We start from the raw sequence: 24,921 nt of genomic DNA, 5'->3' as shown, positions 1-24,921 counted from the left end.
GCCAAGTGAGTCACGTGCGCATGAAAAAAATGAGGCGATCTGGAATGTGCTTCAACTCTCCCAGAAAGGACACCCACCAAGGGGAGACTGGAAAGGAAGACTTCTGTGCACTGACACCATAGTCTGCATTCAATTTCATGCAGTGCTTTGTGAGGTGCTATTGATGTGGCACCCAAGTGTAGATGGAGCCATTTGGTCTAATGTGCTGCTTGTACCCTGGTACCAGGCAGATTGCAGCACAAAAAATTGAAAGGACTTCCTAAACTGGACGTTAAGCTGGCCCATGGATGGAATTATTATGTTTTTGATCAGCTAGCCAGTTTATAAAAAAAAGTGCTGATTGAACCATCTTAAAGTGATATTAAAGGTGCATAAAAAAAACACATTATACTTATGTGCTCTGTGCATTGGTTTTGCATAGAGCAGCCCCAATACTCTTCTTCTTGGGTCCCCTGCTGGAGTTCCTGGCTCCTCCTCTTCTCCGAGTGCCCAAATAGCAAGCTGCTTGCTATGGGTGCACTTGTGCGTGCTCACTCCTGAGCCCCACTCTGTGTTGTCCATAAGACACACAGAACGGGGCGCGGCACCACCCTCTGCTCCCTCCTTACTAGCTATGATTGACAGCCGTAGGGGAGCCAATGACTCCCACTTCTGTCTCTCAGCCAGTGATGAGGCAGAGACCCAAGAGAGCAGCTGCCCTCTTGCACATCGCTGGATCACGAACGGGCTTAGGTAAGTATTAGGGGGGCTGCATACTGAAGGTTTTTTACCTTAAAGGAAAAAAAAATTGCCTAAAATTAATGTCTGCAAGGTAGACAGACAGAATAGTGTAATGATTCTGTTAAAAAAAACGAGTAAATACCTATTTAATTCCTTCATTTATATCACCTCCGGCGTTCTAGTTTCTGTTCTCTCATTCACTTCCTGGTTTGCATCACTCGTTCATGTAAGAACTACATTTCCCAGTATGCATTGCGGCACGCCCAGTAATTCACACCTCCTTGAAGTCTCTAACACGTAGAGAGAGTCCTGCCACACAGATGTAGTTCCCAGGAGGGGGTGAGCACGTTACTGACCACCGCAGTAAAGCCTCCCTTCACGGTGGTCAGTAAAATCAGACAAGCAGGAAGTGAACAGAACAGAGAAGAAATAGAGCAACTTCTGAGCAAAAAACGAACAATGAGGAAGTGAAAAGAGGAATGTCTGCAGGTAAAGGATGCTTATTATGAAAAATTTTTTTTTCCTTTACAACCCCTTTAATGCCTAAAATGCTTGAAGGTAAAAAAACCTTCAGATTTTAAGCTGGCCATACAAGGTTTGAATTTAGCAGGTATCAGCCAACATTTGAGCCATAGGTAGCCCTGTTGGCAAACTGTTTGAAAAATCAAAGGAGCCAGTTGGAAAACTGTTTGAGGTATTCAAGCAGCCTTGGATGCTGCAGCTGTCTGAATGCAACAGCCGGAAGTGAAGATTCCTCCATCCATACCTACACAGTTTAGAGTGGATGGAGACATCTGTGCATGTATGGCTAGCCCAAGAGAATGGCGTGGCCAACAAACTTTATCTGTTACTTATGAATAATAATAGTTACATTTTGTAAATTTAGAAACACATGCAGACTTTAGTTTTTTACAGTTTACAGATTCAGCTAAAACTTGCTCTTGTGGTTGTCTATCCTACATTAAATAGTTCTTATTCTGTATGAGAAGGTTAAATGTCTTCTTCACCAGATACAAAGGGTGTCACTTGCAATGACCGTAAACCAAATAACTTTGCACCAAGTTTACACTATGAACTATTTATGTATTTATAAATGGCGATCATATCCCCCTTAATGCCTCTTTTTAAGGCAGAATAAATTCAGTTCAGCTAATCTTTTCTCAAAGCTGACTGATAAGAAATCATATTTTATGCTGTTTCATAGGCAATTTCCACACTGTACGGGACTCTTCTGTCCTGAACACCGCTATTGTTAGTGGCTTTATCAAAGGAACTTGTCATAATAATAATATATAATCTGTCATTGCTTGTTTGAATTTAAAGGTGTATGCTCCAGGGCCATCACCTTTATTCTTAGTGTACAATTTACTATCTGTAACAAACAAGCAGGTTAGGATTCCCAACACTGCACTAGCTGCATACATGTTGCAAGTCATCAACTAAGGCAGGCCATACACGGTTCGAATGTCAGCCAGTTCAGCAGGAACCGGCCGAGAAGCGAACCGTGCATGGGCAGGCAGAATCAATTCGGTACAACTATCATGCCAGGTTTTACCTGCGATTATCACTAGGGTGGGAGAAGACAATGCCTTGGCAGGAGAGATTCCCACATCAACACTGTCTGTGTTGATGGGGGAATTGAGTGAATTTCTTAGGCAATTTAAGAAATGTGCTCCACATATGGCCGGCCTAACAGACTAAGGATAAAAATTACAGCCCTGTAGAATGAACCTTAAAAAAAATTCATACAAAACCACCATAAACACTTGTAATTAAAATTAAAGGTTAATCTAAGACTGGCCATACATTAATTTTCTTTAATTCACCCAGCAGGTTAAACTAAAGAAAAAACTAGACTCCCCCAATCACACAATGTGGATGGTGGAATCCCTTCCAGGGAGCTATTGTATTCTGACAGTGAGGAGGCTTCCCCACCATCAGAATACACTCATTAGCACCACTGGCTATAGCTGGCAGCACTGATCAAATGAAAAGTTTCCAACAGGCTGATTGTACAGAAGTGGATCAAGTGACCGACTTCTGTACAGCCAGCCTACCCATAGATGGATTGAAATTTGGCCAGTCCCTGCTGAACCAGCCAAATTTAAGGCCTCATTCACATGAGGCAGATCCGTTTAGTGGAGTCCGCTAGCTCAGCAAATCGCTCCGTTGCTGTTCGCTGAGCCGGCGGATGACAGGTTCATCTCTACTCTCTTGAGCAAGGAGGGGCCTGTCAGAGCGCCACTGATTCCTATGGAGAGATCGGACGAAAATGGACAGCATGTCTGTTTTCATCAGATCTCATCCGATCCGCCAAGACGGACGGTGAATGTATGGCCATACATCTGTCTAGAACGGATAGGTTGGCAGAAGGGTGTCAGCAGACACATCTCCGCTATTTGTCTGCCCATAGGGCCGCGCACACACGGTCGATCCATCCGATGAGAATGGTCCGACGGACCGTTTTCATCGGTTCACCGCTGAAGCAGACTGATGGTCTGATGTGCCTACACACCATCAGTTCAAAAACCGATCGAATCCAACGCGGTGACGTAAAACACAACGACGTGCAGAGAAAAATTAAGTTCAATGCTTCCAAGCATTCGTCGACTTGATTCTGAGCATGCGCGGGTTTTGAACCGATGCTTTTGTGTACTAACCATCGGTTTTGACCTATCGGTCAGCCGTCCATCGGTTCGATTTTAAAGCAAGTTCTCTATTTTTTGACCGAAGGACAACAGACCGGCGGGGCGTACACACGGTCGGTTTGGAATGAAACTGAACTTCAGTCCGTTTTCATCGGTTTGGACCGGTCGTGTGTACGCGGCCTAGGAGTCAATGAATGGCTGGCTCGGATCCGCCTGAAAAATGGACAGGCAGATCTGTTACCAGCTTAAAGTGTACTGATGTGAATGTACAATGTATATGTAAAGCGCTGCATAAATTGACAGCGCTATATAAGCACCTGAAATAAATAAATATAGGATTACATGAGCAAGGAAAACACATATACGGTATCATCAAATCTTGAAAGAAACATTGAATGGAACATTTTTACAATCTACCTGTTCTTTGTTGTGGTTCACCATGTACAGGTTACAATGTACTTATTGTATATGATAAACTTCTGAACTGTCATTAAAGAGCTGCAATAATTACATACTAATGGCTAAATCCCTTTATGTATAGCCAACTTTTTTTTATAGGGTCCTGCCTCCCAACTGTACGGTATCTATTTGCACAAGAAAGCCCAATTGTTTAAGTTAAAGGGGTTGTAAAGGAATTTTTTCCCCCTAAATAGCTTCCTTTACCTTGGTGCAGTCCTCCTTCACTTACCTCGTCCTTCGATTTTCATTTAAATGCCCTTATTTCTTCTGAGAAATGCTCACTTCCTGTTCTTCTGTCTGTAACTACACACCGTAATGCGAGGCTTTGTCCCTGGTGTGGAGAAAGCCTCTTGAGGGGGGCAAGTAGGAGGGTCAGGACGCTATCTACTTTGCAGATAGAGAAAGGAGCTGTGTGTTAGTGGGCGTCCTGACACTCCTGCTCGTCCACTCCCCCCTCAAGAGGCTTTCTGCACACCAGGAAGAAAGCCTTGCATTACGGTGTGTAGTTACAGACAGAAGAACAGGGAGTGAGGATTTCTAAGAACAAATAAGGACATTTAAAAGCAAAATCGAAGGGTGAGGCAAGTGAAGGAGGACTGCGCTAAGGTAAAGGAAGCTATTTAGGGGGAAAAAATTATTTACCTTTACAACCCCTTTAAAGCGGGAGTTCACCCGAATTTTTTAACATTGATGCTCATTTTGTCTAGGGGAATCGGGTGTTTTTTTTTTAATCGAAGCAGTACTTACCGTTTTAGAGATAGATCTTCTCCGCTGCTTCCGGGTATGGTCTTCGGGACTGGGCATTCCTATTTGATTGACAGGCTTCCGATGGTCGCATACATCGCATCATGAGTAGCCGAAAGAAGCCGAACGTCGGTTCGGCTCTATACGGCGCCTGCACACCGACGTTCGGCTACTTTCGGAAAATCGTGACGCGATGTATGCGACCGCCGGAAGCCTGTCAATCAAATAGGGACGCCCAGTCCCGCAGCCCATACCCGGAAGCGGCGGAGAAGATCGCTCTCTAAAACAGCAAGTACTGCTTTGATTTTTAAAAAAACACCCGATTCCCCTTTACAAAATGAGCCTCAATCTAATGTTAAAAATTAACTTTTTGGGTGAACCTCCACTTTAAGTTAACGTAGACATTCCTTGCCAAAATATAGGAAAAATTGAACTTGGAGTTTATGATGAGAAGGGTGGAGTTTAAAATGTCATAAATGTTGTATATAAATGTCATATATATGTTGTTTATCACACAGTATAAAGTATATCTTGGCATATACAGAGGCTGTAACCTTTAAGCCAAGTTTGTACGGTGTCTATTATTACTGTTACCTGTGTTATTAGATGTTCTCCTTCCCTCTACACTTACCTTTGATGTCTACACTCTACTTGTCCGACAGCCAACTGACATCTATCACACCCTCTTCAATACAACATAAGTGGGGAGATATTGCTACATGTAGCCTGTCATTTAACCTCTATCTCAGCATATTACAGGCGACTTTTGAAGATAAATGAGCAGACTCTTTCATTCCAAGATTTTTTTTTTTTCTACTGAACACAATAAGACCTTATCTACTAATCATTCTTGCTAGGCAGGAACGTCTGGTTTAGCGGAGGCTCCAGACATTACATTTCAATGGCTATACAATCCTAACTGAGTAACCGCACAATCCCACTGCTGTGTTTCATCGGCTCCAAGTGGCGGCTTTAAAGAAAACAGTTCAGGATTTGACAGGAAAAACACACTGGGCATCCTAATTGGAAATGTCTGTAGGAGGTACCGTCTCTTACCCCTAGTAAAGAGTTACTACTTGCCATTTTCTAGTCTGCTCTAGAAACATAAAAGGGAAAAATATTGGTTGTTATGGGCTATGCACAGTTCAGACATTGTTATACATTAAGCCTGCTGGCTTGACTTGCCTATGGGCCAATCCTAAAGGGAACATGTCGGAATAGAAGTATGGAAGCTGCCACTGCTAACTTGTTAAAGCGGTGGTTCACCCTAAAAACTACTTTTTCTAATTCCACTGCCCCCCCACATTACAATCCGATTAAGGCTCTTATTATTTTTTTCATGCTGTACATACCTTAGTACAGCATATTCACCCGTGCATCCGGGTTGCGAGTCCCGCGGGAGTGGGCGTTCCTCACATGCTGGTGATTGACGTTTTGCCCAAAAACGAGCTCCCCCCCGTCGCGTAAGCCGCGTCACGGTTGGCGAAAGGAGCCGAACGGCGAGTCTGCGCTATACTGCGCAAGCGCATCGCCGTTCGGCTCCTTTCGCCAATCGTGACGCGGCTTACGCGACGGGGGAAGCTCGTTTTTGGGAAAAACGTCAATCACCAGCATGTGAGGAACGCCCACTCCCGCGGGACTCGCAACCCGGATGCACGGGTGAATATTCTGTACTAAGGTAGGTACAGCATGAAAAAAATAATAAGAGCCTTAATCGGATTGTAATGTGGGGGGGCAGTGGAATAAGAAAAAGTAGTTTTTAGGGTGAACCCCCGCTTTAATGAAGGTTTAGGGTTGTTGTCCTTATTTTTGGTTTACTATTTAGTGAGTCACCAAAGCTGGCCATATACTGATCGAAAATCAGCCAGTTTATCAGGGACTGAATGAATTTCAATTGGCGTGGGCGTCCCCGCTAGAGTCAGAATACTCACTGTCAGAATAGAGTTTTCCAGCTGGGAAAGAGGGTGGTGGGCGCAGGGTTTGGATGGTGGAGTTAAAGTGGATGTAAACCCCAAAATTCTTTTTTTTTTTATGTCACAATGTAGAGAATACGATTTCCCATCATCTGTGCCCAGTCTTGCCACACAGAGTTAATCCAGCGCTGAGCAATCCTCTTTTTATTGTTCAGTGGAAAAAAAAAACAGACTTCCAGATAAAGACCAAAGTCCTTGTTTGAGTGACAGGTTATTTACATATCTCGTGCACTAGCTTGCAGACATGCACAGCTTCTGTAAAGTGCACAACTCACATCCCCCTCCCCTCTCCCGTCCAGCTCTCCCAGGATTGGCTGTCTTTCCTGTGTTTTGATTAAATGTTTTCAAAATATGGGGTGATCCACAGTTCAGTGTAAACAGCCATCAGAATATACATAGACAAGAAGCTGTGCATGTCTGCAAGCTAGTGCACGAGATATTTAAATAACCTGTCACTCAAGCAAGGACTTTGGTCTTTATCTGGAAGTCTGTTTTATTTCACTGAACAATAAAAAGAGGATTGCTCAGCGCAGGATTAACTCTGTGTGGCAAGACTTGGCACAGATGATAGAAAATCGTATTCTCTACATTGTGACATAAAAAAATAATAATTTGGGGGTTTACATCCACTTTAACGTGTTACTTAACCCACGACAGTAATATCGATCTGTCTATGCTGTAAAGCATGCTTGTTATACTCACTGTGGAACCTAAGGGGTTAATCCTCTGCATTGTGTACAAAGGCTGTTTGACCATGTCTTCTCTGAGCCTTCCTTTCTTCCACTGTCCCCAACCTATCTGCTGATAGTACAGAGCCTTTGGGGGCACTCTGCACATGCTCAGTTTGGTGTATATTTTTCTTGAAAGGATAAACGTGTTTAGAACAGGGCCAATCAGGACTGTCCAGACAGAGGGTCAGGGGTCATGCAGCCTCATAGGACAGTTAGAGGAGAATGAAAACTCCTCCTACAAACTAAAGTGTTCAGGTTTGGCTTGAAGAAAAGGTGGCAATCCTACACTATAGTAATATAGTAGCAGTATAGTATAGTAAGGGAAACTGACACTGGGAGTGTCAATCTACTGGGTTCCACATAGTTCTTAGACCAGGGATCCTCAAACTACGGCCCTCCAGCTGTTGCGGAACTACACATCAGGCATTGTAAAACTCTGACATTCACAGACATGACTAGGCATGATGGGAATTGTAGTTCCTGAACAACTGGAGGGCCATAGTTTGAAGACCCATGTCTTAGACCCTTTCACACTGGGTCACTTTGCAGGCGCTATAAAACTAAAAATAGCGCCTGCAAAGCGACCTGAAACAGCCGCTGCTGTCTCTCCGTTGTGAAAGGGGTTTCACACTGGAGCGGTGCTCTAGCAGGACGGTAAAAAAAAGTCCTGCTAGCAGCATCTTTGGAGCGGTGTGTATACCGCTCCTGCCCATTGGAATCAATGGGGCACTGCGGCTATACCACCGGAAAAGTGCCTCTGCAGTGGTGGTTTTAACCATTTCTCAGCCGCTAGCGGGGGGTAAAAGTTCCCCGCTACGCGCTGAATAGCACCGCGAAATCAACGGTAAAGCGCTGTTAAAATTAGCGGCAATTTACTGCCGACGACGCCCCCGCCCCACTGTGAAAGGGGCCTTAGTGGTTCTTCCTGCTGCTCATATACATGCTCCAGTACACTTTCAAAGCTCTGGAAAATAGCATCAGAAATTGAAGTAAAGCAGCTAAATAAGGGGCTAAAAAAAAGAAAAAATATATATTTTTTCATTCAAATTCTTGCGTAATGCAAGTATGAGCGAGAAGCTGAAAAACATGAAAATGCCCTGCTGTGCTATAGAAAGATAAGGGAGTGTTCGGGGTTAACAATTTTCTTTTAGTAGATATGTAGACGTTCCTCTGCATGCCTATGCCACACCCCCAAAATGCTCATTATCGTCATACGTTGGCTGCTAGGGACAATACTTGACATACCGAGTGTTCTTTTCACCACAATAAAGTGGAAGCACATACAACGCCAGGGGAAGCGCTCAGTGGAGGTCAGACGATGTTCCTGTTTTAAATAAACAGCGGTTGCGCAATCTTCTCCTGCTGCCTGCTAGCATTCCTTCAATGCCTTGCATGCTTTACTAACGTAGCAGCAGACACAAGTCAAATTGTGGCTTTCATGACAGATTTATGAAATACAGGACTTGTTTGTGAACAAAGTCATCTTTAATTTATTATAAATATCACCAATATTTCTTTTCATTTTATTGAGATACACACCGCTGACAAATGATAGTATATATATCAATCCCTGTGATATTCCTAATGCAGTCACAACTTGCTCATGCAGCCTAAAGCCAGATTCGGGTGTCAGATAAATATTGCGAAACCAGTTGACGACGTTTCAAACAGTGACAACAAAGATTGTATGGCAGGCATAATGAAGACTGCCGCCATACTGCAAGAAGCTGTCGAGTCAAAGAATGTTATTTTATTATAAGAGACTGTTAAAGACTAAGAATAATTTAAGGCTAGCTCCCAAATATCAGATATGGGACTGCTTGGCTTACATCAATTAAAAAAAAAAACATTTTGGGATGTGTAAAAATAAATCACCTCTTTGTAGGTGTAACATATGGGTGCTATTGTGTCAGTTAAAACTTTAGAGCTTGTTCATACTTGCAGCAGCCCTTGCTGCGCTTCTGAAAAGCAATCCATGGTGGAACACTTTTCAGAGGGGTTTACAGGTGGCTGGAAGGCGATTTGCCACCTCCTCACTCTGTTTTAACCTTGAAGAACCTGAACCACTGCGCTGAAACGTCATGCATTACACAGGGAGGTTGGGGTGAAGCTGCATTCACTTAGATCACTCTTCTTGGAGGTCATGTCTGCCGAATTCAGCAGTGGCTCTTGTATGTACTCTCTATGTAGGCAGTGGATCTCATATGTTCTCTCTATGTAGGCATTGGACCTTGCATGTTCTCTCTATGTAGGTAGTGGACCTTGCATGTTCTATGTAGGCAATGGACCTTGCATGTTCTCTCTATGTAGGCAGTGGATCTCATATGTTCTCTCTATGTAGGTAGTGGACCTTGCATGTTCTATGTAGGCAGTGGACCTTGCATGTTCTCTCTATGTAGGCAGTGGATCTCATATGTTCTCTCTATGTAGGCATTGGACCTTGCATGTTCTCTCTATGTAGGTAGTGGACCTTGCATGTTCTATGTAGGCAATGGACCTTGCATGTTCTCTCTATGTAGGCAGTGGATCTCATATGTTCTCTCTATGTAGGTAGTGGACCTTGCATGTTCTATGTAGGCAGTGGACCTTGCATGTTCTCTCTATGTAGGCAGTGGATCTCATATGTTCTCTCTATGTAGGTAGTGGACCTTGCATGTTCTATGTAGGCAATGGACCTTGCATGTTCTCTCTATGTAGGCAGTGGATCTCATATGTTCTTTCTATGTAAGCAGTAGATCTTGCATGTTTTCCTATGTAGGCAGTGGATCTTGTATGTTCTCTCTATATAGGCAGTGGATTTTGCATGTTCTCGCTATGTAGGCAGTGGATCCCATATGTTCTTTCTACATAGGCAGTGGATCTTGTATGTTCTCTATATATAGGCAGCGGATCTTGTATGTAGTCTTTATTCAGGCAGTGGATCTTGCATGTTCTCTCTATGTAGGCAGCGGATCTCATATGTTCTCTCTATGTAGGCAGAGGATCTTCATGCTCTTTCTATGTAGGCAGTAGATATTGAATGTTCCCTCTACATAGGAAGCAGATCTTGCAAGTTATTTCTACAGTATGTAGACAGTAGAAGTTGCATGTTCTCTCTATGCAGGCAGTAGATCTTGTATGTTCTCCCTATGTAGGCAGTGAATCTTGCATGCTCTCTCTATGTAGGCAGTAGATCTTGCATGTTTTCTCTATGTAGGCAGTAGATTTCATATGTTCTCTCAATGTAGGCAGTAATTCTTGCATGTTCTATGTAAGCAGTGGATCTTGTATGTTCTCTCTATATAGGCAGTGGATTTTGCATGCTCTCTCTATGTAGGCAGTGGATCTTGTATGTAGTTTCTATGTATGCAGTAGATCTGAAAAGTTCTCTCCATGTAGGCAGTGGATCTTGTATGTTCTGTCTATGCAGGCAGTGGATCTTGTATGTAGTTTCTATGTATTCAGTAGATCTGAAAAGTTCTCTCTATGTAGGCAGTGGGTCTCGTATGTTCTCTCTGTGTAGTCTGTATGGAGGCAGTAGTTCCTGAAAGTTCTCTCTATGTAGGCAGTGGATCTTGTATGTTCTTTCTATGTAGGCAGTGGATCTTGTATGTTCTTTCTATGTAGGCAGTGGATCTTGTATGTTCTTTCTATGTAGGCAGTGGATCTTGTATGTCCTTTCTATGTAGGCAGTGGATCTTGTATTATTCTCAGTGTAGACAGTAGATCTTGCATGTTCTCTCTATGTAGGCAGTGATTTCCTAGCATACGATTACCGTACAATACGCTGGCATTATAGGAGAGTAACATTTTAAAACATAAGCTGTATTCTGGTTGCTGTGGGTTACAGCACAATGCACTGCCATAAGAATTTCATTGTTGCATGCATTTCTTTTAACACAGATTACCATAAAAAAAAAAAAGATTAAATGATAATCAGTCGTCACTTAGATTTTGTGTGATTTCTAGTAATGGAAGATCAGAAGCATAGGAAGCATTTATTTTGTTTTCCCCTGGTTATCTATTCATTAGGGTCCCATTTTACAAAGCATTTAAAAGGTCTTCATGTTGGCCTAATACTGTGGTTTTTCAGGAAGGGTCACATGCTCCCCCCTCTCTTGAAAGCAAACAAAGGCATTTGGCTGGCTGGGGAAGCCTAAGGGCAACGATCAGGCACCACCAATAATGCCCCTTAACCCTGCTGTCAGATTCGTTTAGAACTATGATTAGGGGAGAGCTTGTTTTTGCAATAAAGCTGCTAGCCAATCAGAGCTGCCTGGCTAAAGCCTGTGAGGATTTTGTGTGTATACGAGGTCACGTGTGTACACAGTAAGTTTAGCAGTGCCAGGAGCTGGGCTCCAGTCCCTGTCAGCACTCTCATTGCAAGCCGTATTATTCTATGCCTTCTGTACTGAAGGATCTGAAGACCTTTGTCTTCTCCAGTCTGATGTGCGAAATGTCCCTGTCATCTGATCTGCAGGCAGCAGACTCCTAGCTGGAGATGCCAGGTGAGTCTATCTTTAATGTCCATCCTGGAATTGAGGTTGCTTGCGTGCTGTATTATGGGGATAATCAGGCTTGAGGTGATTGTAGCCGTATTAGTGCACTTGCAACAAAAACAGTATTGTTATGGGAAGTGAAATAGTTGAGTGTTAGAATTCAATGAGCTGTGAAGAAGTAAACACTCTGAAAGCTTGTACTGAAGATTTGAATGTTCGTGCAAATAAGAAAAAGTATGACGGATAGTACTCAGTTTACTTAACAAACACATGGGTGACCTACCACCGGTTGTAGAGACGCCGGTTCAGGTTCAGAAGTTGCCAATTTGTTGACTGCATTGCTACACTAAGGGGTTAATTTACTAAAGGCAAATCCCCTTTGAACTACAAGTGCAGTTGTTGTAGATCTGAGAGGAAGATCTGAAATGAGGGGAAGCTCTGCTGAATTCTATAATCTAATCATGTACAAATAAACATGCATTTTTTTGTTATTTCCTTGCATGTCCCCCTCAGATCCACAGCCACTGCACTTTCAAGTGCACTTGTAGTGCAAAGCGGATTTGCCTCTAGTAAATAACCCCCTTTGCGTATGTGCATCGCCGTTTAACGTCAAGAGTCTTTTTCTTTTCTATTCTGGCTGTTTACATCTCTATGTTCAGTCAAACGTGTGAAAGGTAAATTAACTTTTTTTTAGAGCTGTGTCACGTGTTTTTGGCCCCATAGGCTTTAATGGAAGCACCTGTGACACAAGCATTTTGGTGTGTTTGTGCGCCTGGACACCTGTTCTTCTGGGCTGTAAACATTTCTTAAAGTTCCCCCTTTCAGAAAAGAATAAAAGGTGACCCCCCCCCCGGCCGTTGTACTTGCCTGTATGGGTAATGAGCTGCCAGTGCCCATGCAGATGGTGTAGCGGCCCAGAGATTTGAAATCCCCGCTCTTCATCCCATCCTTTCTACAGCGCCTCCGGGATGGGTCAGGATGATTCTGAATGACACAGAGAGTTACTGAGAATCATCCCAAAGGTCCAGCAAAAAGAAGGAAGAGAAGATCAGCATTTCAAATACCCGGGCTGCTACACCGGGTGCGTGGGAACTGACAGTTCATCACCCACTGATGAAAGGACGTACAGCAGGGATCAAGAGGGTGCTAGGGGTGAGGGGGGGGTGTAAGTTCATTTTTTCCTGAATAGATGAACTAACCCTTTAAACGAAAACAGTTCTTGTTGCCCATAGTATCCAAAGGCTCCCATTTTTTAAATCTAATGGGGGAACATAGCGAAGAATCTGCTTGTTCATTAGGCCCTTTACACAGCGCTAATTCATTACCTTCTGTGACGTATAAAAAATTACATCATCTGCAGATGCCAAGGCTTGTTTAATAGGGAGTATTGCCTATTGCTGGATGAAAATGAAACTCAGTCAGATTCCAACTGTCATTTTTCTAGAGTGGATTGGTAGCTATTGCCTACACACTGACATTTTACCAGGTTCTCCTTTTCATTGACCCGCCTGCAGAGAAAAATAACAATCCCACATTTTTGGTTTGAAAATATTGCTGTTTGAAGACAATTTTATTTTTTTCGATGATATATAGCTCTGGGTATTAAGACATGAAGGCTTGCTTTGTCTGCAGAATTCTATAATCCTTATCTACAGCTGCCCTGGTTGCAAAGGAATTATTAGAATTAGAAATCAAACCACAGCCAACTACCAATGTGCATTTTGTAAAAAGAGTTATACAATTATTATTATTATAATACAGGATTTATATAGCACCAACAGTTTGCGCAGCACTTTGCCACATCAGGGAAGACAGTACAATGTACTTTTGATATTACATCATATAGAGCTGTACCATAATAGAGGCCTAGCTGATCTGCCCTAAGGCTTAATCAGTGTTCTATGATAGTAGATCCGTCCCGTTATTGGCCCCTGTCACCCTGCATGATGTAAAATTTCCTTAAACCCTCATATTCGCCAGAGACCTGAGCAAGCCCCTTCTTCCCAGCGTAGCTGGCAGGTATCGTGTATTTTACAAGGCAGCCCTGAAATGTTTATAGGTGTAAAGTGCAGGAAATTTGTATTTTGCTGCTTTGGTTACTGTTTCTAACAGACAATTTTCATATAGACATTGCATGGTAAGTCTTGTTACGATGATTGTTTTAATCATCGTACATAAACGTGATACAATACTGCTTCACATATTCTGTATGCCGAGTGTAATTTCCATTAGCTTTTGTTTTTGTTCCACAATACCATTTAAGAGTTGCGTACATGGACGTTTTTTGGGCATACAACGTAAATTGTAGGTGTATTTCTGCACCTGGGATTCACAACTTTCGCATACAGCTGACCATAGTAATGAATGGCTGTATTTTGGTTAATGGCACTGCTTGTGTAAATCTACAAATGTGTATAGCTGTATGCCCCTGGATGCAGACTATCTTCGCCCATGGCTATATACCCAGATGCAGGTTTACATAAGTGGAAGCATAAACCTACATACCATTGCATACAGCCATTCATTACTATAGTTGGCCGTATGCAGCAGCTGTATATCCCAGGTGTGAAAATACGCCACAATTTATGTTATTTGACAAAAAAGCCCTTATCCTGTATGTCAAATGTGTCCACATGGTGCCACTTCTCTTGCACCCCACAAGTAACTTGGCATTTGTTATGTGCTACGAGCATGCACTTTGATTACTGTGCACATTCACAAGCCCACCGCCTCCTTTTTAGGACATGTCATTTAACCACTTGGGATCCGCCTGCCATCAATTGACGGCTACAGCGCGGATCCCAAAAGCCAACAGGACGTCAATTGACGTCCGCCCCTTTGGGCGGTCCCCGCGCGCGCTCCAGAGCGCGCAGCGGGGAAAATCTGTGTTGGCCGTGTCCCTTGGACACAGCCAATTACAGATCGCCGCGAACGACCAATCAGAGTGGCCGTTTGCGATGCGATCTGTGCGGCCAATGAGAGATGATCTCATATGTAAACATATGAGATCATCTGTCATTGCCGGCTCACACAGAGACAGCGGTGCTGTCTCTGGAGAGGAGACCGATCTGTGTCTCTTGTACATAGAGACACAGATCGGTCACCCCCCCAGTCACCCCCCTCCACCTACAGTTAGAACACTTTATAGGAAACATATTTAACCCCTTCCTCACCCCCTAGTGTTAACCCCTTCAATGCCAGTCACATTTATACTGTAATTAGTGCATATTTATAGCACTGATCGCAGTATAAATGTGAATGGCGCCAAAAATGTGTCCGATGTGTCCACCATAACGTCGCAGTCCCAATAAAAATCGCAGATCGCCGCCATTTCTAGTAAAAAAAAAAAAATTCTGTCCCCTATTTTGTAAGCGCTATAACTTTTGCGCAAACCAGTCGCTTATTGCGTTTTTTTTTTTTTTATTGGGATATTTATTATAGCAAGAAGTAAAAAATATTGTATTTTTTTCAAAATTGTCGCACTTTTTTGTTTATAGCGCAAAAAATAAAAACCGCACAGGCGATCAAATACCACCAAAAGAAAGCTCTACTTGTGGGGAAAAAAGGACGTCAATTTTGTTTGGGAGCCACGTCGCACGACCGCGCAATTGTTAGTTAAAGCGACGCAGTGCCGAAAGCTGAAATTTCACCTGGGCAGGAGGGGGGTATATGTGCCCAGTAAGCAAGTGGTTAAGGTACATTTGCACGGAATGCGGGTTTGAAATCATGCAAATTCTCACAATTTCAACAACCCATATCTGAGCGAGTTTGGGGGTGATTTGAAAGACACCTGTGCGGGTTCATACACAGATGTCTATTGAAATCACCCCTGAAATTGGCAAAAGTAGTGAAGGAACCGGTGCGGCGCCACAAAGTTGGCATTGCCCCAATTGGGACAGTGCCGTTGCCTGCAATAGGCTGAGATTTGGCATGCAAACATGTCAAATTGCGCCAATGTGAGCGGGGGATCAAACATTGTAGACACACCCATTTTGTTGTGCAGGGTGTGACACTTCCATATCACCCTATAAAGAGTTCCCACAGGTTGACAGCTCCCTAGGGTTTATTGAGATCTATTTTAGATCTGCCACTGCAGACTTGTTTTTTTAAGGAGGAGGTGGCTTGACATGTTACTTGCTCCAAAGATTAAACAGGATTGGTTGCTATAGGTGACTGCGCAAAAGTGTGAAGTTTCAGCTTTTTCTTTTAAATTGAACCATTCCTATTTTCCAGTGCAATGCAGCTTGGATAGAGGTTGTTTAAATTGTTAGAAGTTCCATTTTCATCAAAGCACCTGTTACCCAAAAATTAAAGGTAACGCATACAAAATGCACATGAGGCTGGGTTAACACTAGTGCTGGGTTCCCTGCATTCAATTTGCAATAGCAGGAGATTGTGACAGGCTCTCTATGGAGCTGGTTCATATATCTCTGCTGCGGCTCCGGTGCGAATTTTCACCGGGTCCTGTGCGTCGTTTGGTCCGTTTCAGGTCCAAATTATGCTAAAAATTCTGGCTGAAATCGAACCTGAAACGGTGAACGTGAACACACTGGACCCCTGCTGTGAGCCACATGCGGCTTAGATGTGAACCCAGCCTAAAGTGGCATTGACAAAGCAGTATAGTTTCCCTTTACACTGCATTAATGATGCATGTAAATCACACCTGTATCACATTAAAGAGTAATTACAAGGGCACTACAGCGCATTCAAAAAACATGCAAAACATGTATGCAATTGTGTGTTAAAGGCACATATTTTCAAAGGCACTGGTATAAATGCACTCTCAACTAAATACATTTACCTTTACGAATTGACTTTATGGCACCTACTGATATTAGATTACCCTTACATTGCACTGTCGGCAGCGATGATTTGTCTCTATGTACATCCCCTGGCAGGCCGTTTTAAAGGGAAGAAGTAATAGGCCATAGTTTCTCTTCTGGTTCTAAATAAATAGGCTGCCATAACGCATGTTAACATATGGTAAGGTGCCACAATGGAAGAATAAGTGTGAAGGGCCCCTCAAACTAAAGCAGGTCATTGGAAGTTCTAAATAAATCAGGTTGTCTACCCCCTGTGACTGTCAGGTCTTCTGACTTTTTAGAGCACAGGTGGACTCTGGTGGTTGGCTGGTGTGAAGTTATTTCTTGGAGTGTTTATTCATTCAGTAAATTTCAATCAAGTCACTGTCCGCTCCTCTATACACAACGGACACGGACACAGTCCCACTCTCCTCTAGGGGGCAATCCAATGGAAACAGACTATCCATTTCCATTCAATCCGCCCGAACAGATGGAAAATAGGACCCCATACCCCTGTTTTTGGCAGACAGGTTTAGATCGGATGGCGACGGGTGTCAGCGGACATGTGTCCCCTGACATCCGCCGCTCCATAGAGGACAATGCAGGGTCCCGATCGGGTCCTCCTGAAAAGCTGACAGGCACACCTCATCGGACAACCCGTGTAAAAGGGGCCTAAAGATTATTTATTTTTTTCCTGCAAATATCTGGAAAATATACAATGTGGCCCTTGTTTTGAAAAGACTGGAGACCTCTGATCTATAGGAACCAATCAGGTTTAGGCTGCATATACATTTGTGCTGTTTAAAGCAATGCACATTTCCAAGAGGTACTTGTGTTCCAACGTGCTGCTACTGCTATAAAGCACCAAAATGTTGTGGTGAGCTGCATTGGATGAATGGCGCAGGTACCTTTTTTCATGCATCGCAGTGTGTTGACATCTCATTTAAAGTAAATGAGACGCCTTAACACAGCGCTTGTTAACACCCTGCCACAATGTGAATGGGCTGTTAATCTTTCAAATTGAATGGTTAACCTTTTTAGCTTTTACGATCAACATAACATTTTTTTTGTTGTGTAAATTAGTCATGGCGACGCGACTGTAATTATTAATTAAGCAGTGGAAGAACTAGGGCTCATTCACACCAACATGTTATGTTAAAATGCATGAAGTTCCACAACGCATAGTGCCACATTTTGATTGTCAGCCCAACACAATGAGCAAACAATGGGCCAGATCCACGTAGCGGATCGTAATTTTCGGCAGGCGTAGCGTATCGTATTAACGCTACGCCGCCGCAACTCTCAGAGGCAAGTGCTGTATTAACAAAGCACTTGCCTCTAAAGTTACCGCGGCGTAGCGTAAATCAGCCGGAGTATGGGCGCGGAATTCAAATGTTAAAGATGTGGGCATGTTAATTTTACTTGACCCAACGTAAATTACGTTTTTTCTGAACGGCGCATGCGCCGTCCGTGGGGGCATCCCAGTGCGCATGCTCGAAATTAACCCGCAACAAGCCAATGCTTACGACGTGAACGTCATTCTAGGCAAACGACATAAAATTTACAAAATTCCACGCGGGAACGACGTCCATACTTAACATTGAGTACGCCTCATATAGCAGGGGTAACTTTAGGCCGAAAAAAGCCTTACGGAAAAAAAATGCGCCGGCCGGACGTACGTTTGTGGATTCGCGTATCTAGCTAATTTGCATACTCGACGCGGAATTCGACGGAAGCGCACCTTAGATCCGACAGCGTACTTAGACGTACGCCAGTCGGATCTAGCCCAGCTTCAGGCGTATCTTGTTTTGTGGATACAAAACAAAGATACGCCGGAGCAAAATAGAAGTTACGCGGCGTTTCAATAGATACGCCGTCGTAACTTCTTCGTGGATCTGCCCCAAGGTGTGCTCTACAAAAGAATGTTGCATGCGCTCATTTTGTATTTGATGAGGTGTGTTACATTTTGAATGAGCTGTCGAAAGGCAGCATAGCTTAGCGCACAAAAATGCACTTTCTGCAGTTCAATCACAGTGTGCCAACAGCAATCAACCTGAAATCGCTTTACTAACGTCTGACCAGTACAACATGATGGCTGTAAGCATTACTGCAGTTTGCACTTTGTCTCCATTAAATTGACTAGAAGTCAACCTGGACTGGCAGCATATTTTCAAATTGCAATGCCTCGCTCTGGTAAGAACAAGCTCTTCTGACATAATGAATGTTTGAAGCATGCAGCTTGCTTGTGTTACAAAGAGCAAACGCCATGGAATGGTAGCTGAGGTAAATAAATGTTTTAAGTGTTTTGCGCCTTACAACTTATTCTGTGAGGCCGCACATTTTATTCATTGTATGATTTTACAGTGGCAGCCAGGAGACATGCATCTAAACATGTGAAACATTTGGCACTTCATTAAAGTGTCAATATCACAGAAAACACCCTCCTTTCTAGCAAAGCCATACCCATGTCACCAAAGGGATGGGTGCAGAAAGCTATCCAGATAAGACAAACATATCTGAGGCAAGCGTAGGGTTCCTACACTTCCGCTATGAAAGAATAACGAAAGTGAACCCTCAGATTTCCCCTACATGTTGTCCCGGACAGTTTACAGGTGTAATAAATCCTTGTCATGGAGCGCTTTCCCTTCTTTCTGCTAAGAGAGACACGCAGGGATAAAATGACTTTCCTAATGAGACATGGAGCCGCAGGCCTTCATCTGAGGCCTTTGCCCTTCCGGGCAGCCTGGACCCGTGTCTGTAAACAGATCTGAGGATTAAAGTCCTCTCTGCAACATAGTAATCATTCAAGCATTTCTAATCGCAAAAGGCTTTGGACGGATTGGCTGCTTCGCTTGAAAAACACTGTGTTTGACTTGTGCGGCCGAATGTCCAAGTCCATTAACCCCCCATGTGAAAGCGGCCTGCAATGACGGAAGATTTAGGTTGAAATTGCAGAAATGTTTTACGATAACTATGCAATAAAACTTTTTATGAAATAAAGAATTCCAGGTTCTCTAAATTTGTTTGATACGTACATAGTAGAAAGCTACTTTGTGGCAAGCCTGTTTGGCCTTCATGGGCCAGTCACACTTTGTGTGTGTTAATGCATGCATTAACGTGGGTAGTGGTACACTACGGCAGCCCATTCATTTTGAATTGGCGAGTAACGAATCTCAACTCAGCAAAAAAAAAAATGCATCTGCAGTGTTTTAGGCAAATGGAAGTGAAATACAAGGCTTAGTATGTTGGCAACTAATGTATGTGATCACTAAAGCTATAATTGTTTTGTGTATGTGGATATAGGAATAAAGCATTGGGTAGGCAGTGCAGCAATTGCAGTGATCTCTAGTGGTGTGCGCGGACGTCTAAATAATTACAGTGGTGTGTATAGCACTCTCACACTGCTAGCGCGGCCGCGTTAGCGGTAAAGCACTGCTAGTTTTAGTGGTGCTTTACTGCTGGTATAGCGGTGCTTTTCGGACGCTAGCGAGGTGCTTTTAACCCCGCTAGCGGCCGAGTAAAGGGTTAAAACTACTCGCAAAAATTGTAAACCATAACATTTATTATGTTGGCAGCTACTGTATGTGCGCATTAAAATACTAAATGCAACAAAACATGCACGGTATCAAGTGGGGGTAACATGCAGTGAAGCCAGCCTAAGCCCTGCTTCATAGGGGTTTCAGCCTGTATAAGAGCAGTGTGAACAGCAAGCTTTGACAAAGCTTTTTGCTGAACTTTCAGTAAGCTTTGAAAAAGCTATTAAAGTACCACTCAGCTCCAGTGTGTAAATGCTGAATGCAGAGCCTAATGGCAGTGCTAACTGACAATTTAAACAAGCTGCCAGTTTTTTAGTGTTAGGCTTAAAGCGGGAGTTCACCCATAAAACAATTTTTCCCCTTAGATGGATGCTCGTTTTGTCTAGGGGAATCGGCTAGTTGTTTTAAAATATGAGCTGTACTTACCGTTTTCGAGATGCATCTTCTCCGTCGCTTCCGGGTATGGGTCTTCGGGACTGGGCGTTCCTTCTTGATTGACAGTCTTCCGAGAGGCTTCCGACGGTTGCATCCATCGCGTCACTAGTAGCCGAAAGTCGGTGCGGCTCTATACTGCGCCTGTGCACCTACGTTCGGCTTCTTTCAGAAAATCGTGACGCGATGGATGCGACCGTCGGAAGCATCTCGGAAGACTGTCAATCAAAATAGGAACGCCCAGTCCCGCAGCCCATACCCGGAAGCGACGGAGAAGATGCATCTCGTAAACGGTAAGTACTGCTTATATTTTAAAACAACTAGCCGATTCCCCTAGACAAAACGAGCATCCATCTAAGGGGAAAAAGTGTAATGTACGGGTGAACCCCCGCTTTAAGTTGCTGACCCAAACAACTGTCCACGAAGCAATAATTTTCCAGGTCATATTATTAAAACTCAAGCGAGAGGATCAACATGGCAGGAATGGCATTTTTTACAATGAAGTCAGTAATAACTTACTGTAAGTGTTTATCTCGTGACAAGTTCCTTTATAGTTAACACTTTTCACAAGTTCCTGCCTTGAGGCAAATGTTTAACTTGTTATTCATCACATTTTTACTCGAATCACACTGAGATCAAACCCAGCAAGAAAGCAGATAGCAAAGGGATTAGTAGCAAATGATTTCCTGCTCTGAGGGTGGTAGGGGTTTGTGAACTTCTATGGTTTCTAGAGCAAGCATTACAAACATCCATGGTGTCATAAGGGGAAAATGTCACCAAATATTCAGTGTAATGTAGTAGGTAGCAGACACGTTTGGTGTGGTCAACGAGTTTAAGACGCATTAAAGTGAATGTGAAGGCTAAAGATCCCCCATCATTCATTGCAGGATAAATTATTTTAGGATTGCACAATCGCTTTGTTTTAATAAAACATTACCAGTAAATACTATGAAATTTCGCAGTTTCCATTGGTCTCACATCAGCTCAATGGAAATGACATGTAAACATTCAGGCACAACAGGACTGGGCAGGGGGCATCTCTTCATTGCCTGAGGGCAGATAAGCTGAATGATGTGAGCAGAGGAATACAATCCCAGTCTAAGTAAATGTTAAAAAACAACAAAGACAAATTCCCAGCTCACTTACCAACCAGCCTGCAACAAACCGAATTGTCCTCTGTAAAAGTTCACATTAAAAGCAGGGGTTTAATTTGCACACATTTGGCAGGAGGGCCACCTCACGGCATCCTAGTGAACTGCAGTCCTAACGCTATAAATTTTGGGAGTCTCCAAAGTTGGAGCACATTCACTGTGTATAATAATAGATAGACTGAAATCACAAGCCAGTCTACAGTTCTAACACAGCTGTGTCCTGCCTTACTAAAACTCAGACACCTGCTGACACCATGCTGTTCCTATTCTTTCCGGACCAAAGTCCTTGTAGTCAGGATTGGAGGCTCTTTCCCAAAGTCTCTCTTAGCCTCCGAATTCCAGATCCCAAATAAGGACCTACCAATCCTGGGAAAACTCTAAGGCCCCGTACACACGACCGGTTTTCTCGGCAGAATCCAGCAAGAAACTCGATGGGAGACGTATTCTGCCGAGAAAACCGGTCGTGTGTACACGTTTCGCCGAGAAACCCGTCGGGAAACTCGTCGAGCCACATAGAGAGCATGTTCTCTATTTCCTCGTTGGGCAATGGGGAAATTTGGCTCGATGAGTTTTTTGACGGCCGAACAAGAAACTCGACGAGAAAAACAATGTGTTTTGCTCGTCGAGTTTCTCGGACGTGTGTACGGGGCCTAAGTCAGTTTACCTCTTACCAATCAGAACCTCTCACCCTGCGTGCGTGGGAAACCCTGAGTACTCCAAAACCATACTCAAATAGTCCCCCTGACAGGGACCACAAACCCAAATAATTGGGACACATACCTGCACTCCAGGATCCATCCCTGGTATCCTATACAATACATACACACATATTTAATATATGTATTTGTTATCATTGTTCTGCTGTGTTGCAATGCGTAGCCACATGTTAAAGCACATTGTGTTAGGCAGTCCAATCATGCTGAATGAGCAAATACCACAACCCAGGTATTAGCATTGTTTATTTTATCATGTGATGGCTAGCTTGGCTCAATGCAAAGACACTGCAATTATTTTAACCGCTTTAAGGCCTAATTCACACCTAAGCCTTTTTTGTGCTTTTTGCATTTTGCAGATTTGCACTACAGAATGTGTTCCATAGGAAACCATGTTAAATGGACTGTAGTGCAAATCTGCAAAATGCAGATTTTGCAGATTTGCACTACAGAATGTGTTGCATAGGAAACCATGTTAAATGGACTGTAGTGCAAATCTGCAAAATGCAAAAAGAATTCACACTATTGTGTTTCATTAAGAATGGCAATGCATGCTACATGCATGTTCGTGATGCAGTGCTATTCATTTTAAATGGCCCTAATTTATTTATTATTTATTTATTTCAGGTACTTGTATAGCGCTATCAATTTACGCAGCGCTTACATATATATTGTACATTCACATCAGTCCCTACCCTCAACAAGCTTACAACCTAAGGTCCCTAACACACATTCATACATATACTAGAGCCAATTTAGACAGAAGCCAACTAACTTACCAGCATGTCTTTAGAGTGTGGGAGGAAACCCACACAGGCACAGAGAGAACATGCAAACTCCAGGCAGATGGTGTCAGGGTCGGGATTCGAACCAGCGACCCTTTTTGCTGCTAGGTGAACGTGCTAACCACTTTTACTCCACTGTGCTGCCCCATGCATCTTGTCGAAGGACACTGCAGTGCAATACAAGGTGTGGTGCTGCAGTGTAGCATATTTCCAGAAATGGTACATGCACCATTTTTGGGGGGCGGCATCTAAAGTTTTTTCACCTTAATGCATAGAATGCATTAAAGGTGAAAAAAAAATGTACCTTTACAACCTCATCAAATGTGGATTACACAATCATTTGGGGGTAAAGTGTGAGGAGCCGTGGAGACCAAAAGTACCAAGGTCTCTAACCAATAGGTGATTGAGAATACCAGCACAGCAGAACTATGTTTGGGGTATCAGACCGTAATGCTGCCATACCATTTGCAACTGTCATTCAATAGCAGAAATTATCAAGCCGATCCACATACCTCCCAGAAATCAATGTCAGATAAAACTCTTGGGGGGTTGGCTGCCTTGATCCATTGGCTTGCCATTGAAAACTGGTGAAATTGCCAGTTGTATGGCAGCATAAAATTGAATTGTATACTGAACTGTGTATTGTATAAAAGCCAAAATAACCAGTAAAAAGCTGGCAGCAGAGGGAACTTTTGCAAATTCTCTGGAAATGTAATAAGTAAACATCTACATGAGACTTCAAAGTCAGAGCACTGTGTTCCCCTGGATTACTTCCTATTGGTTAGTGAGGCTAATCACATAGCGCTAAAGGATGTGGGAAGGAGGGGGTGTGGGATGGGGTCGATATTTTAAAAGCTGCTGTTTGCAAGTTCATGACACTAAATTCTGTGTTCAAATACCAGGTACTCGCAGGAGCAGTCTGGCTCTCCAGCTATCCAACTCTCCCCTCTGCACACTGGTCTCATTAACAACGGTCTCACTCCCTGACCAGCCTTGTTGAGCGGAGAAGTGGACAAGTCAGACCCCTGTATTTTGTGTGAGAGTAGTGGTGTGACTCTCCTACATGCTGCCAGCACAGGCCACTTAAGCGACTTGGTAACCGGTCGTGGACCACAATGAGCAGAGCGGGTGGATGGCATGTCCGTGTCTGCTCTGCATATGCAGAGCGGACACAGACATAGCCCAACTTTTTAGCAGATTGTATTGGAGAAAAGACACAAGTCGGTTTATGTGTGCCACTACTTAGAGGTGAATGGAGGGTCCAATTGATCGGACTGAACATGTGAAAGCTGTCCAAGGCTGCTTTCACACTGATGCGTTGTGGTTTAGCCGCACCACGGGTGCAACATAGTGTACCTTTGGCTTTCTTGCACTTTGCAATAGACTTCTATAATAGTCTGCAAGTTTGGTGCACTTTCAGAAAGCTCACCAAACTCGCAGGTAAACTGCACTGCACCTGCAGATCAATTTGAAAGCAGCCCAGTAACCACTGCAGAAAAGATATGCCTATATATACACACTGTGATTTTAGTAATAAACTGACTTTAATAAAAGTATTTTACTTTATTCCATTCCAGAGCAGGAGGTCACGGGCCACTGGTTGGGCACCCCTGCATTAGAGTAATACATCAAAAGAGTTCAGTTGGGCTTTAACCACTTAAAGCGGTGGTTCACCCTTAGAGGGCATTTTTTAGCCTTAGATGGATGCTCGTTTTTACTAGGGGAATCGGCTATTTGTTTTAAAATATG

At 43.4% G+C, this 24,921-nt stretch overlaps 2 protein-coding genes across 5 annotated transcripts in view; one reads left to right on the top strand and one right to left on the bottom strand.

Moving 5' to 3' along the window:
- C6H7orf50 (chromosome 6 C7orf50 homolog) overlaps window positions 1-24,921 on the bottom strand; it is a 430,899-nt gene that overhangs the window by 132,907 nt on the left and 273,071 nt on the right. The window lies entirely within an intron of this gene.
- GPR146 (G protein-coupled receptor 146) overlaps window positions 1-24,921 on the top strand; it is an 86,468-nt gene that overhangs the window by 39,117 nt on the left and 22,430 nt on the right. The window contains exon 1 of one of the 2 annotated variants that reach the window (XM_040356742.1): window positions 11,593-11,762. The exons of the other annotated variant lie outside the window; for it this stretch is intronic. The gene's annotated coding sequence lies outside the window, so the exon portion shown is untranslated. Of the gene's footprint in view, window positions 1-11,592; window positions 11,763-24,921 lie in introns of those variants that run through there. 2 annotated transcript variants of the gene reach the window in all.

The sequence above is a fragment of the Rana temporaria genome, chromosome 6, assembly GCF_905171775.1.
Source record: "Rana temporaria chromosome 6, aRanTem1.1, whole genome shotgun sequence".
Lineage (NCBI taxonomy): Eukaryota > Metazoa > Chordata > Amphibia > Anura > Ranidae > Rana > Rana temporaria.
Note: the sequence above shows the minus strand (reverse complement) of the source record. Positions and strands in the feature narration are given on the sequence as shown.